This window comes from Haliotis rufescens, unplaced genomic scaffold (assembly GCF_023055435.1).
Source record: "Haliotis rufescens isolate VD_foot unplaced genomic scaffold, xgHalRufe1.0.p SCAF_14, whole genome shotgun sequence".
In the NCBI taxonomy this organism is placed as follows: Eukaryota; Metazoa; Mollusca; class Gastropoda; order Lepetellida; family Haliotidae; genus Haliotis; species Haliotis rufescens.
The window spans coordinates 11,012,631-11,027,530 of NW_025963824.1; positions in this window are offsets into that span (position 1 = coordinate 11,012,631).

Consider the following 14,900-nt stretch of genomic DNA (forward strand, 5'->3'; position numbering starts at 1 on the left):
CTTGGAGGTAGGTAACGTCATCGTGCATTGAGAGTGAGTGAGTGAGTGAGTGAGTGAGTGAGTGAGTGAGTGAGTGAGTGAGTTGGGCTTAACGCCGCTTTTAACAGTATTCCAGTTATATCGCGGCGTGTCAGCTTAATGTGGGAGGAAAGTCTGAAGTGAGGCAGGTCTTTGACGTTTACCACTTCGGTGAAACCCACGAGCGCGGGTATGGTGCTGACAAACCTAGAAACATAATCGGGGCGAAACTGGATTCGAACCTACAATCATACGTTTCTGGCGTGCCCAAGGGACGCAATGCTGCACAGCGCCTAAGACGACCGCGCAACCCGTGCCCCCGCATTGAGAAGAAACTTGACGTTGGATATGCCTCAGAATCAGACCAAAGTCAGGCCAAATATTGCTTTATTTTGTACGAAAAACGTTGTCGCTATGTCACGTGCTACTATGTGCCAGGATGCATCGTTGGGAAACAAACAAACACTAAATTGCTGACTGATGCATAACACAACATTATTGACTGTGTCTGAACTGACCGCCACCGTGGCCTGGAGGTAGAGCGTCTGCCCGGACCTTCCGGGGGTTCGATCCCCGGCCGCGTCATACCAAAAGACGTTCAAAGATGGTACTTGTTGTTACCCTGTCTGGCGCTCGGCATTAAGGGGCTAAAACAAGGACTGGTCAGCTCGGAGTCAGTGTACTGTATCTGAGATGGGTATTCATGTTAAACTGGGGCATGGTATCTCAGTGGGCTAGCACTATAAATCGGCATCAGCCCGGACTAGTACAAGCAGCTACACACACACACACACACACACACACACACACACACACACACACACACACACACACACACACACACACACACACACACATACATACATGCACGTCGCTATAGAAGTGCAATAATCTTGAGCGCGACGTTAAACCCCAATATCACCTCACTTCACCTGTGTCTGAACTAGAAAGTCATGTTTCTGGAAGACAGCCCCGCCTTTTGTCTGCCAATAATACACAATAATGCATATATTCTACGTAGCCTACTAAACACGTGTCCACAACAGCATAGTACAACTTCATAACGACTTCAACTTCAACATAAATCATGTTCCATAATTGATCTGTTCCGAAATTGGAAACATTTGATGGATTTATTTCTCAGTATTAATGAGCTAAGCTAGATATGAAAAGATGTATTTTCTCAGTGTACAAGTTAGTCCAAGAGTGGTGTAAAATTCATGAACAACTCTAGATATGAGAAACTGTATGTCCGCAATGGCCGTATTGATTGAGATAGTTATTTATGGTCATAATTGTCTAAAACTTGACTTTGCACCACGAATGGGAATTTGAATAGGTGTTGTTCTTTATATTAATCAGTATCAACAGTAGATATATGTTACTGCTCAAATCAAACCTACTCACTTACCCCTAAAACATCGATGCTAAACAAGCATAAGAAAAATACAAACCTGTCGATATCTATGAGTGAGTGTGTGTGTGAGTTAGTGAGGTGGGCTTAACGCCGATAACACTATTCCAGTTATATCACTGCGCGTCAGCTTAATGTGGTAGGAAAGTCCGAAGTGAGGCAGGTCTCGGACGTTTACCACTTCGGTGAAACCCACGAGCACGGGTATGGTTCTGACAAACCTAAAAACATAATCGGGGCGAACCGAGATTCGAACCCACAATCACAGGTTCCCCCCCCCCCCGATATCTATGACAAAATCAATTTTAACAACACAAAACGTGAAACTTTTCTGTATTATGTATGGGAAAGGAAAAAGCATTGGGATTATTTGTTACATTACATTTTAAGTTGTGCCTAACATTCTCATGCATTTCCCCTTCATAAGTAATGCAGTCTTGTGAACAATTCGAATCCTGTATTGTCTTCACCCTCCTTCACCCTCCTTCACCCTACTGCTAGCTGCTGATAATATAGAATTTAATTACACGTAAATGTATTCAGCTCTCTATCCAGTGGTTCTTTCGTATTGTTGTGACAAGGGAGGCATGCGTCCATCTTTGCAAAGCCAGCATCCAATCCGATCAAAACTGGTTTGTTTGATTCATATTATAACTGTACCATATCTGAAGAGATTGGGTTGTAACAGTAATGTGTGAAAAGGTTTCCTGTTATGGTTACCAAAATAGAGCTCCGCAGAACAATAAAACCGACAAAACCATGATTGAGGACAAACAAGACATACAAACAATATATTACCAATGTATACTCTGCAAAACAAGAAACGTAAGCCAGATTTGTATGAGGTAGGAATTTATTTTTGCACTTCTGTTAATTGTGGCATGTTGTTGAAATGTCACTGTTCGATTGACGCAGATGCCAGATGCGAAGATGAATATCGTTCATAGCGCTGCTTCACATGGAGTGCGTGCAGATCCATGGCCTTTTTGTTAATGCACTGGGTACATTTTTCCGAATCGTTGGTGTTTCCCTTCTAATGGTTTTCATGTCCCTGTGTGGTTATTTTGATCCGGGAAATTTGTCACTGATACGAAACCACATTATACCTCTTCATTTTGCACCTCTTGATGCGCTAAGTTTGCTTTTATGGCCTAGAATATCCGTGTTGCGTTTCTTTTTTTGAAGAATATAAATAGAATTAACACTCACACGCACGCACGCACGCACGCACGCACGCACGCACGCACGCACGCACGCACGCACGCATACAAACACGCACGCACACAAACACACGCACGCATACACACAAACACTCACGCACGCACATATGCACACACACGATTCTTAAACTGTCCGTGGTTCTTTCTAGTAGTGACACGTGGTCGACCGCATCTGGGAAGGTCACTTTTTGTCCCCTGTAAAGGTGATTGCTGCTTTGTGGAAAACCCTGGCTACAGCTAAAGATGATTCCCCTGTTTGCAGTCGGTCGATGGCGTTGTTGTGTCGTGCTTACTTCAGTCATGGCATATTTTCGCTGTTCACTGTTTTTATCGCCAAACAAGTGATGTTGCACGTGCATGTCATGTTGGTGTGTTTCGGCGAGAGGCTCTCGACTGGTTGTACAGTAGCTCATTTTATACACACAAATCAATCCCAACCCATGTCACTTTTGGTGTTAATTGTATATCGATATGTGTGATGTCGGCAACACTCTTTAAAAAAATTAAGATTTTATTACTTTTGCGTTTCTTGTTTCAGAGTATGTCATATCCCTTTTGAGATGGGAAGTGGAAATAGATATTGTTTCGCATAGAAGCTGACTTTCATTTATACATGCTGTCAAGGTATGTTACTGTTCTTGACTCGTTCGTGTGAAACCTACACTTTGAGCCGTGACTATTTGTGAAACCAACAATGCTGTCCGCTGATACCGACGTCTTGTTATGAGAAGTGGTCTGTCAGTTCTTATCTGATGAGGGGCGGTCGGGTAGCCTAGTGGTTAAAGCGTTCGCTCGTCACGCCGAAGACCCGGGTTTGATTCCCGACATGGGTACAATGTGTGAAGCCCATTTCTGGTGTCCCCTGCCGTGATATTGCTGGAATAATGCTAAAAGCGGCGTAAAACCATACTCACTAACTCACTCACTTATCTGATGACTGTGATTTTGACATTGGCGACATTGGTTTATTATTGCACTCAGATAACAACGTGCTTGCACATGTACGTGTGCGTGTGTCTGCTTATATCTGTCAGGATTAATGAAGGCTTTCTAGTACTAGCCCACTGACATACCATGGAGCGGGCGGTCGGGTAGCCTAGTGGTTAAAGCGTTCGCTCGTTACGCCGAAGACCCGGGTTCGAAACCCGACATGGGTACAATGTGTGAAGCCCATTTCTGGTGTCCCCCGCCGTGATATTGCTGGAATATTGCTAAAAGCGGCGTAAAACCAAACTCACTCACTCACTCACTCACATACCATGGAGCACTTTGACATGGATTCCCCACTCAGACACTCAATGTACTGACTCCGAGCCACGTAGTCCGCGTGTTATCTCGCCAGGCAGGGTAACAAAAGGTACAATATTTACAACGTCGTTTGGTATGAAGCGACCAGAGAGCGAACCATGGACCCCCCGCTCTGCAGGGAGAGGCTCTCGGCAGAGTACTACTGGTGGTGTGTGTATTTTTGAATCACGTTTCTGACGACAACACGGTAACAGCCGAAGGGCCTCCACATATGGGTACATGTGTGGCTGTGGACTATCATCTGTATCCTGTAGGTTAACTATGACGTCGCCTCTCATGAACCTTGATTCATATTCAGTCATCTCAACCAACATCACGGGTGCCTCAACTAAGAAGATGAAGGTAAAACTGCACTGAACATCATCCAGTGACTTATATGTACGACACGCGGTCGCCCGGATCTTGACCTGTCTGGTGTGTGATTGGTCTGTACGGGACAACGGATAAAGCTGTTAATCCCCCCCCCCCCCCCCCCCCCCTCTCTCTCTCTCTCTGTGTATATATATATGGCCATGTGTGTGTGTGTGTGTGTGTGTGTGTGTGTGTGTGTGTGTGTGTGTGTGTGTGTGTATTTGGCAGTAAGTGTAGATAAATATATGACTGTAAACTACGGTTATTACGAACGCGCTTATCACAAACTGACCGATATAACGAACTTATTTTTCGTTCCGGCCATTTGTTGTATATATGCTGTAAATATTCTTATAAAGAACTACGGTTATTACGAACTAAAATTAGTGGCCCTTTGACTTCGCTATAACCGTAGTTTACAGTATTTCAACAACCCAAACGAACTATAAAATAATGAAGGTAACTGAAATGTTGAGATTATGTTGAAGAACATTTATTGAAAGCAGATATGTGTATGACATGTAACACCATAACAGAGATTAGTAAGAATAGCAATGTTTTAAGGATTACCTTAAGTAGTTCACCCTGACAGCGCTTCGAAATACACGTGTTTAAAAAAAGACACAAAATGATTGAAATGATCTGCAGCAGGGGGCAATTACTGCATTAGTGTTTTCACTCAATTTGTATCGATTAGGAGGCATCTTTGCCAAGTCTATGTATCATATCAAAAATGTTGAAAACGACGTCGACTGCGAGTCTAGGCACGGAAACAATAGTTTAAGTGTGCATTGTTTCATTTTTGTTTAATCATGTAGGTCGTAGAAGATATGTATCTATCACTGACATGCAGTACCAAAATCCAAGTAAAAGAGAAAACATTCCGAGGGCGGTCGGGTAGCCTAGTGGTTAAAGCATTCGCTCGTCACGCCGAAGATCCGGGTGCGATTCCCAACATGGGTACAATGTGTGAAGCCCATTGCTTGTGTCCCCCGCCGTGTAATTGCTGGAATATTGCTAAAAGCGGCGTAAAACCATACTCACTGACTCACTGACCGAGCGGTTATTAACAAGCGTTCTGTATTTGTTCATGATTACTAATACCCATATTCAGCCATATTCCAGCTATATGACGGCGGTCTGTCTAAATAAGACTGGACGAGACAATCCAGTGATTGATATCATGAGTACCGATCCACGCTACGATGACATGAATAAACCAAGAGAGCGATGCTGACCACCCGTTGCCGTTAGTCACCTTTTACTGCAAGCATGGGTTGCTGAAGAGCTATTCTACCCCGGATCTTCAAGGGTCGCATAGGTATTAAACCACATTACTGTTTGGTTGTCACTGGAAAACACGCTAGAGAACTTTCATTGGACAACCAAGTTAAGCAAGGGAAATGAGTTAATCGGCATGCAAAAAACACTCACCTTTTTTTAAACACAAGGGGGCGAATCCTGACATCCGTTTTAATCCTGAGAGTGAAGATATTGTGTTTCTAAGCAGATACCCAGGACACTATCACATCACATCAATTCGTCATCCAAATGATATTTCTGGGAAGAAATTTAAAGTTTCAAATAAAGGTAATTACACAATGCTCCACATTAAGGTTCCAATTTACCGCGGAGACCGAGACCGCGGAAGTTCCGGGGTTCGATCCCCGGCCGCGTCATACCAAAAGACGTTCAAAGATAGTACTTGTTGTTACCCTGTCTGGCGCTCAGCATTAAGGGGCTAAAACAAGGAGTCAGTATACTGTGTCTGAGTGGGGTATTCATGTTAAACTACGGCAACAAACCAACCAACCAACCAGTGTTAGCGCAAATGGTGGTCACACCCATTGTTAAATGAGTTGTTACCCTCTCCTTTTTCAGGGCGTGTCGCTTCGTCTCCGGTTAACAGGTATCGATTTTTCAATGAATTTGTGCTTGGATTTGACATTATCATTAATACGTTTTATTCGTTACTTTCAATAGTGGTAAATATCAAACTTTAAACACGGTTAGAAGGGATCTGTTTCTGGACATGTGTTCTTACTTTTCCTGTGGGACAAACACCATACCCTTAAATGCTTTTGTGTTAAGCATGCATTTCTGTAGTATTGTCGGTGAAATATGAAACAGAATAAAAGTATCATCATCTTCTACTCACTGCTCCCCATTTTATCAATGATCCCGATCTAAATCTTTCACATGTCACAATCGATTTCCTTCGAATTCTAAGATACTTTTCATTGTAGGTAAATATTCTCGACAGTGTCAAGGATGGTGTAGTGTGAAAAAGGTTATGTTTTTTTTATAATGAGAAACCGATATTATGCATGCAGGATTGAAAATGATGTTTGTTTGTCGCCGTCTGACTTCCCAGGAATTTGTTTCATTGGACCTGGGACCTTTGAGTTAACACCAAATTCTCACATGGCGATTGAATATGAAGATAAAACATACACAGTAGTATTATATGATACACTACTGATATCGCTGAGTGAGTGAGTGAGTGAGTGAGTGAGTGAGTGAGTGAGTGAGTGAGTGAGTGAGTGAGTGAGTGAGTGAGTGAGTGAGTGAGTGAGTGAGCAATATCACGGCTGGGGATACCAGAAATGGGCTTCACACATTTTACCAATGTCAGGAATCGAACCCGGGTCTTCGGCGTGACGAGTGAACGCTTTAACCACTAGGCTACCCGACCGCCCCTGTTTGATAAGTGTATAAAGTTTCACGCAGCTGGGGTGTACGGAACAAGAATCTTACCACAAAATTCTACTTTTTATTTTTTAGTAGCGGGGATAAAAATAGTGTCACAGCACTTTATCTCGCTCACCTGCCTTAAATATATAATTGATTTAACCACTGAATACCCGACCGCCCCCTGCTGAATGAATATAAAGTGCATGCCAATGGTAATTGTAGCCTGCTGCCCTGGGATATGTCACACCACATCTGCGGCATACGCCCGAAGCTGTCCCTTGCAGGATAATGCATAAACTTCACATCCCGTGATTTTTGTATACTGGCAAGACAAGTAATACTATATCTGTATTGATGCGAGGCCAGGACTGTTTTCACACACACGCTGTTAAAGATATACAAAACAACTTAACGGAAAAAGGAAGGGATTGTTATCGTACGAAAATGTCATGTCCGATGCATGCTTCGAAAACTCCAAAGGAAATGCTTCTATTAATTCATGCAGTAGAAGAAAGACTACAGGACAAGGTGTTCATCTTGACGGAGAAAGTGAGACTTCCTTTGCATGTTTGTGAAGGGTGATTTCAATAACGCAGGATTCGCTCACATTTTCGCAAACACATGGCATCATCACTATTTGACAGTGAGTCATAAACACATGCTAATGATTTAGTTGGAGTGAGTGAGTTGGGTTTAAAGCCGCTTTTAACAGTATTCCAGTTATATCGCGGCGTGTCAGCTAAATGTGGGAGGAAAGCCCGAAGTGATGCAGGTCTCAGACGATTACCATTTTGGTGAAACCCACGAGCACGGGTATGGTGCTGACAAACCTAGAAACATAATCGGGGCGAACCGGGATTCGAACCCACAATCATAGGTTTCTGGCGTACCAAAGGGACGCAATCTGCAGATCTAGTTGAAATGGTACAGTTGACTATGTTTTTAAAATGGAAATAAGTTCTTTATTTATCGCATTATTGAATGCAGTGTGCACTAATTTACACACAGTAACCACGATTTAGTCAATGAGTAGTTTACTGACGCAACTATGACCATGTAGAATATACATATATATATAGAATATAATATAATGATGATAAAGTTTCACAGACCATCCCTTTGTTTGGCCAACAAATCCATCCTGAAGTAAATGCTTTTACGAAAAGCCACACCCGAAACTGCATTTCTCATATACACGACCCTACGTTGACAATTGCATTAACCATAACTAGGTTACTCATTTACACACAAAAACATTTTATTGTTGAAGTGCAATAAAACATAAAAACATAAAAACATACGCATGGAAAAGATGACAAGAAACATAATGGCAAAACACGTAATATTCTTTCGCAGATAATAAAACTTTATCTGCAAACATCGGTCGAGTCATACCTTAGTCATCTGTACAGAACAACTGACTGTTGCAATAGAGGTTATAATACGCGAGACAGTACATTTTTAGTTCATGTCGGTGTTTGAAAAATAATGACATTGTTATGTGTCTCTGCAAAAGTTTATTTATTAATGGTCCCTTATCTGATAATATTTCACAGTTGGCGTGATATATAAATACACTGCTAAGCACTGCAATGCACGAGACTGTATTCTTTTCCGTTCACCTAATTTGTTATCAAATACACCAGCAACATAGAAAACAGCACATTTCGGAGACTAGTATTCAGCCTTGCGTGCACCATTTGAAAATTGAAGCCAGTCGTCACTTCTTACATGCAGCCGTTAAAATATGCACTAGTGAATCGCGTCAAAAACTTTGATCTTTGTGACAAACATAATATCAAACACTGTGAATACTAACTGGTACAGCAAACAACAAAGAGTTGTCAGGTAATTGTTTCCGAGGAATAAGAAAAAGAAGGACCAAGCGTAATAGGACGATTTCTAATCGGTGGTTAGGAGCTTGAATTCCGATGATTCCGCGAAGCTGACCATTAGGTAGGCAGTTTGCACTCGATTTCTTAAAGCCTGAATCAATTAAAGCTTAAAATAATTAATCAATCCTGGACTTGTGTTGTTGACCTAGTGCACACGGTGGACGATCATTGATATATTTGTGTCTGCAGAAACCCTTTCCAAGTGTGTAAACACAGAATGAGACGCATTTTTCAAATTTTCAACGTCGCACTAAGATCTACTAGTTGAAGCATGCCCTTAGGCGTTCATCGAACGGCGCATTCCCAATCTGATCACAGATACTGCATAAAAGAAAAACCATCTCTTGCGTGTCTCTTATTGTGCATATTGATTGGTTTGTTTGTTTGTTGTTAACGCCGCACTCAGCACTATTCCAGCTATATGACGGCGGTCTGTAAACAATCGAGTCTGGACCAGACAATCAAGTGATTGATATCACGAGCATCGATATATGCATTTGGGACACAATGACATGCATCAACTAAGTCAGCGAGCCTGACCACCCGATCCCGTTAGTGGTCTTTTACGACAAGCATAGTCGCCTTTCACGACAAACATAGTCACCTTTTACGGCAAGCATGGGTTGCTGAAGACCTCTTCTACCCCGGATCCTCACGGGTCATGTGCATAATGAAAATCAAACATAATAATGGCTCAGAGCGATTTTGTCGACCTTTAATCAAGAATGACTCACATGTACGAAGAAAGTGCATTACCTGGATGCCATGTTTCGGGTGTTAGGGCGTTAGGGTTTGGGTCCGAAACCGTTCTATCTCTGGCACATATTTTTTTCAACTTGATCTTTTCATCATATTTGTTTGTTTGTTTGTTGTTTAAACGCCGCACTCAGCAATATTCCAGCTATATGACGGCGGTCTGTAAATAATCGAGTCAGTACCAGACAATCCAGTGATTGACGTTATGAGCATCGATCCTCGCATTTGGGATACGATGACATACATCAACAAAGTCAGCGAGCCTGACAACCCGATCCCGTTAGTCACCTTTTACGACAAGCATGGTCGCCTTTTAAGACAAGCATGGGCTGCTGAAGACCTATTCTACCCCGGATCTTCACGGTCCTTTTCATCTGAAGACCTTTCATGACATTTATATTTAATGACCCCCTACTTATTTTGGTGAGAATATATATCCAAAGCTGCACCACTCATAAGTAAGTGGAAGACAAGGCTACATTTCTTAATGTCTGTTATACATCTACTTCTTTATTTATAAATTTGAGAGAGTTGAATGTCATTTAAGATATTTCTGTTCACGGCTGTAAGACGAGTGTTAATTAGACTACCTCTAACATCAACATACAAATGTCAATACATCCCGATCCCGACCAGGAGAGTGTTCTGAATCTGAGGAGTTAATTACAATAATATCAGAAGCCTTTGCATGGACAGTCATTCATGAAATAAGACAGAACACCACATCATAACATGACGCTCTGCCACTGTTGAAGTTTACATACCTGCTCCTGTTCTGATTCAAATGAACGATTTCCATCGTATTACCACGTTGAGGGCTTGTATAAATGTTGTTATCAACGTAAGCTATGTTATATATGAGATAAGACAACGACCAGATTGTAGTTGTTGTATTATGCAACATAGATCTCTTATAAAGCACTTTCCCTCTGTTGTAGTAAAGGAATTGTAACTCTGCATCCAAGGCAAGGACTGTTGCCTGTGTGGAAGGCATTATAACCTGAATATTCTCTCCATTGTAAGTGGAAGAAAAAAACGTGAGGGTGAGCATTTCCATAAATCAGGTTTTGCATTGTGTCTAAGGACAAACTAGTTATTTGAACAGAATCTAATTTCAAAATTTCTGTGCACTTTGTGCCATTTGCAAACATTCGATGTATTGTACCCTTTCCCACAGATGACACGAATATTATTTGTTTAGCATCATCAACGGTCATATAGAGGACAAATTTACCCTTATCGATAATTGATCTGTTTCTGCCATCTAAGGTAATTGACACAATGTGATTTGGACATTTGGAAGCAATAAGGACTCGCTGTAATGACGGCATGAAGGCCAGTGCCTTATAGTTCCGTTGATCCAGGTGTGGATGTTTCTGTACCGAAGAGTTCTGCAAGAAGACCTGGTATAGACGAGCCTCAGCAGGAGCTATCAACAACATACGTGCTTGCATTTTAGGCATCCTTGTTTTCTTGCTGGTATGGCCTTGAAATAGAAAAGGAAATTAGAAATATTGAATCATAAAGTGAAAATTGTGATTACTGTTTCGGGTATTTTAGATTAATTGATTATTAATTAAGAATTGGTGACTTTTGGTTCGCAATACATATCAGATAGATCATGTTAATGCCATTGTTTCGGTTGGAAATATATGTTTGAAGACGCTACCTTAAGTTTATATAGATATCAACATGATGACGCTTTAGACGTGCGATAAATAGGCGATAAAAATATCCGAGTCGTTATAAAAGCTGAAGGAGAAAATAACTGACATAAAGTGAGCGTTAAGTGTGAGAAAAAAGTTTCAAAACATTTTACATTGGATTTTGCCATGGTCAAGGGAAATAACACTGGACAGGGAGATCTTGTGCATTGTATCTCATGGCCGTTCCTTCTCACAATGTAAATTTAAAAAACGGTCCTCTGCTTGACAAACAAACTAGTCAGTTAACCCACCTCCCTTTGATAGTGAGTTTGAAAACAAGAAACGTCGCATGGGCAAAAACTCTGTTGAATAGCGACGGAAATTGAAAGTTCTATGATTTTACTAATTCATTGGGATAATTATAATGCCTAAGGCCAACCTCTTACGCTACGTGTAAATACCAGCCACCAACACCATTGAAGGTCCAGTCATACTCGGTATCATAGATACATCCAATGTGAACATAATGAACAATGTTTTACCTTTGAAATAATACTGAAGATTCTTCTTCCCAGTTTGTGACCTGCTTCTTCCAGTGTTATACAGGTGGCACATCTTAGCTGTCTCCTTGAAGAGGAAGGATTTGCAGTCCGGAATGTTTGCACAGTTTATCCCACATTCGACTTTACTGTAAAAGTGTAAAGACCCGATAATGGCAGAGGCGGATATCCTTGGGTAGAATCTACGATGGAAGGAGACGGCAGGAAGCTGATCCCTGGTGGACTCGGGGTCGTTTTGAGACATATCGACCATCATTACCCAAATACTGCAAAGACATATCAGCTGGGTGACAAACCTACATGAAACCATGGCTGTTTCTCTGAAAGACTCCTGAGCGTAACTTGTCGCATTTGAGAGCTCGGACGATGGGTCTTATAGCATAACGTGAAACCTCCAACGAATCGTCCTCTTTTGCTTAACAAAAATCAATTTTGAATTGACATTCATGGTATTATTGTCTCAATAACTTGTCGCATTTGAGGGCATGAACGATGGGACGTGTGTCTTATAGTATAACATGAAGTCTCCAACGAATCGTCCGCCCACCAAAAATCAATTTTGAATTGACACTCATCGTATTATTGTCTCAATAACAAGTAACGATCTTGTATCAAGATGGCTTGTCCTTTGTTTTAGCATCCTACACGCCGTATCATGTACTATTTCTGTACTTAACATTGTCCCTTTTATGTGGTGCTCTGTTATTTGAATGTAACATTATCATAATATTTCCGATAACGTATGGTTTTGAATAGGGTTGGAAGGAATCCATGTAAGGCAAATGTCGTCTTAGTGGATATGCTTGAAACTTTATGTTTTCATTCATTTCCCACAAGCTAATAAGCGTAAAAGGATCACGTTATCTGTATAGAATACACTTTACTGGCAGTAGCTGAGGAAAGCCCGGTGAGTATATGTTGAGGTGGGTTACCATCCACGTATCGTTGTTCATTTAATGACTTTCAGATCTGTTCTCAAAATATTACTATCAGGGGAGGTCGCATTTAATTCACGCTCGCGTAAATTTCAAGATTTATAGTATATGGCAGTTTATACTAAACTGACGTCCAAAAGAAACGTTAGCAACTGAAAATAAAAATTTCAGACAAAGTATAATTTTTTTTCGATGAAGTCTATCTAAAACACATTACCTAAATACAACAATAGTGTATGCAGAAAATGTTAATCGTCTGTTACATGTTTGCGAGATAACACTCGAAAAAGTGAAAAACACGTGCACCACGGACAACTGCAAATGCACGTGCGGGTAAAGGTATAAAACGATTGCAACGGCAAGTCAGACATCCACAGTGATAAAAAAACACAAAAGAAATGCCACGACTCACAGTCGAACAACGTGAACGAGCCTTGGATATGGTACAGATGGGAGCCACCCACGCCCATATTGCACGAACCTTCGGTTGCTCCCGTGTTGCCGTTACCAACTTGATGCAACGTAACAGACAGACAGGGCGGAACGCTGACAGGCCAACAACAGGCAGACCCAGGGTGACCACGCCCCATGATGACCGGTACTTGCGTACCTTGCACCTCCGAAATCGCTTCTTGACAGTGACGTCATTGGCGACAAATGCCTTAGGTCACAGGGTTAGTCCACCGACAGTGGCCAGGAGACTCAGGGCTCATGGAATCAGGGCCTTAGACCATACAGAGGAAAGCTTTTGACAGCGCAACATCGTCATCTGCGATTGAGATTGGCCCAGACTGTACGACGTTAGCAACGACGTGACTGGCAGAGGGTTGTCTTCACTGACGCAAGTCGATTCTGTATGTTTAGGGCTGATGGAAGACAACGTGTTTACCGCCGAAGGGGTGAACGAACGTTGGCGTGTTGCGTGCAGGAGGTCGTACCATATGGTGGAGGGAGTGTTATGGTGTGGGGAAGGATCTGTGGGCAGGAGAGGACACCGCTGGTCATCGTTGACGGAAACTTGACAGCTCAGCGTTACATGGATAACATTCTTCGTCCAGTTGCCCTACCATTTCTCCAACAGCAGCCACGTGGTTTCATTTATCAGCATGACAACGCTAGAGCCCATACAGCCAGAATTGTCACTAACTTCCTCGCAGCCGACAACGTCAACACCCTGCCGTGGCCTGCACGCTCACCCGACATGTCCCCCATAGAACACCTCTGGGACTTGATGTATCGTCGTGTTCGACAACAATCACACTCTCCAGCCAACCGGCAAGAACTGATCTTGGCCCTCTAAGAAGAAGGGCATCAAATCCCACGTGACCTCATCAGACGACTGACTTTTTCTGTGCGTCGAAGAGTTTTTACGTGTATTGAGGCATTTGGTGGTCACACACGCTACTAATGACTTGTTATTGAACGTGAGCGATTGTTTATGTACTCTGCCTATTGCCCATGATTCTGAAAGCTCGAGTTTTGTACCAAACCCAACTTTGGGGGGCTCTAACGTCATTCTCGGTCGCGGTATGATTGTCATTTTCAGTGTTCATTATGTTGATATATTGATCTTCTCAATACACTTTACTTCATGCATGTATGTTTTGTTGTTTTTTAGCAAGAGTGATTTCAAAATCTGGTAAAGTTTCTTTTGGACGTCAGTTTATTTTTAACAATGATTGTAACTGTGTTATATTGTTTGTGTTGAGAATCGTTGCATTGTGTTTGTGTAGTGATTCAGTCATCAGAAAGGTACTATATTGAGCTTTCACACACAATACGTAAATATACTCTTCAAAAAAAAGAAACACAAAGCCAGTTTTGTGTGAGGTAGGAAAATACATTTATACGAGGAACCGTATAAGGTATTGACCTGAAAGGTTGTTGAGAGAACACTTAGGGATTGAAGTGATCTCAGTTATCAATATATTGGAAAAGTCCAAGGTGAAGGTCCGCTACCATCAATAACGCGCATGTCCCCAGTCGGAATCGATAGCAGCCTGACATGGAAGAGAGGAGTATGCGAATCAAACCCCGGGGAATGGTAGCCCACTCGGCCTGCAACGAAAAAAGCAACTGCTGCAACGTCTCGGGTTGTGGTTG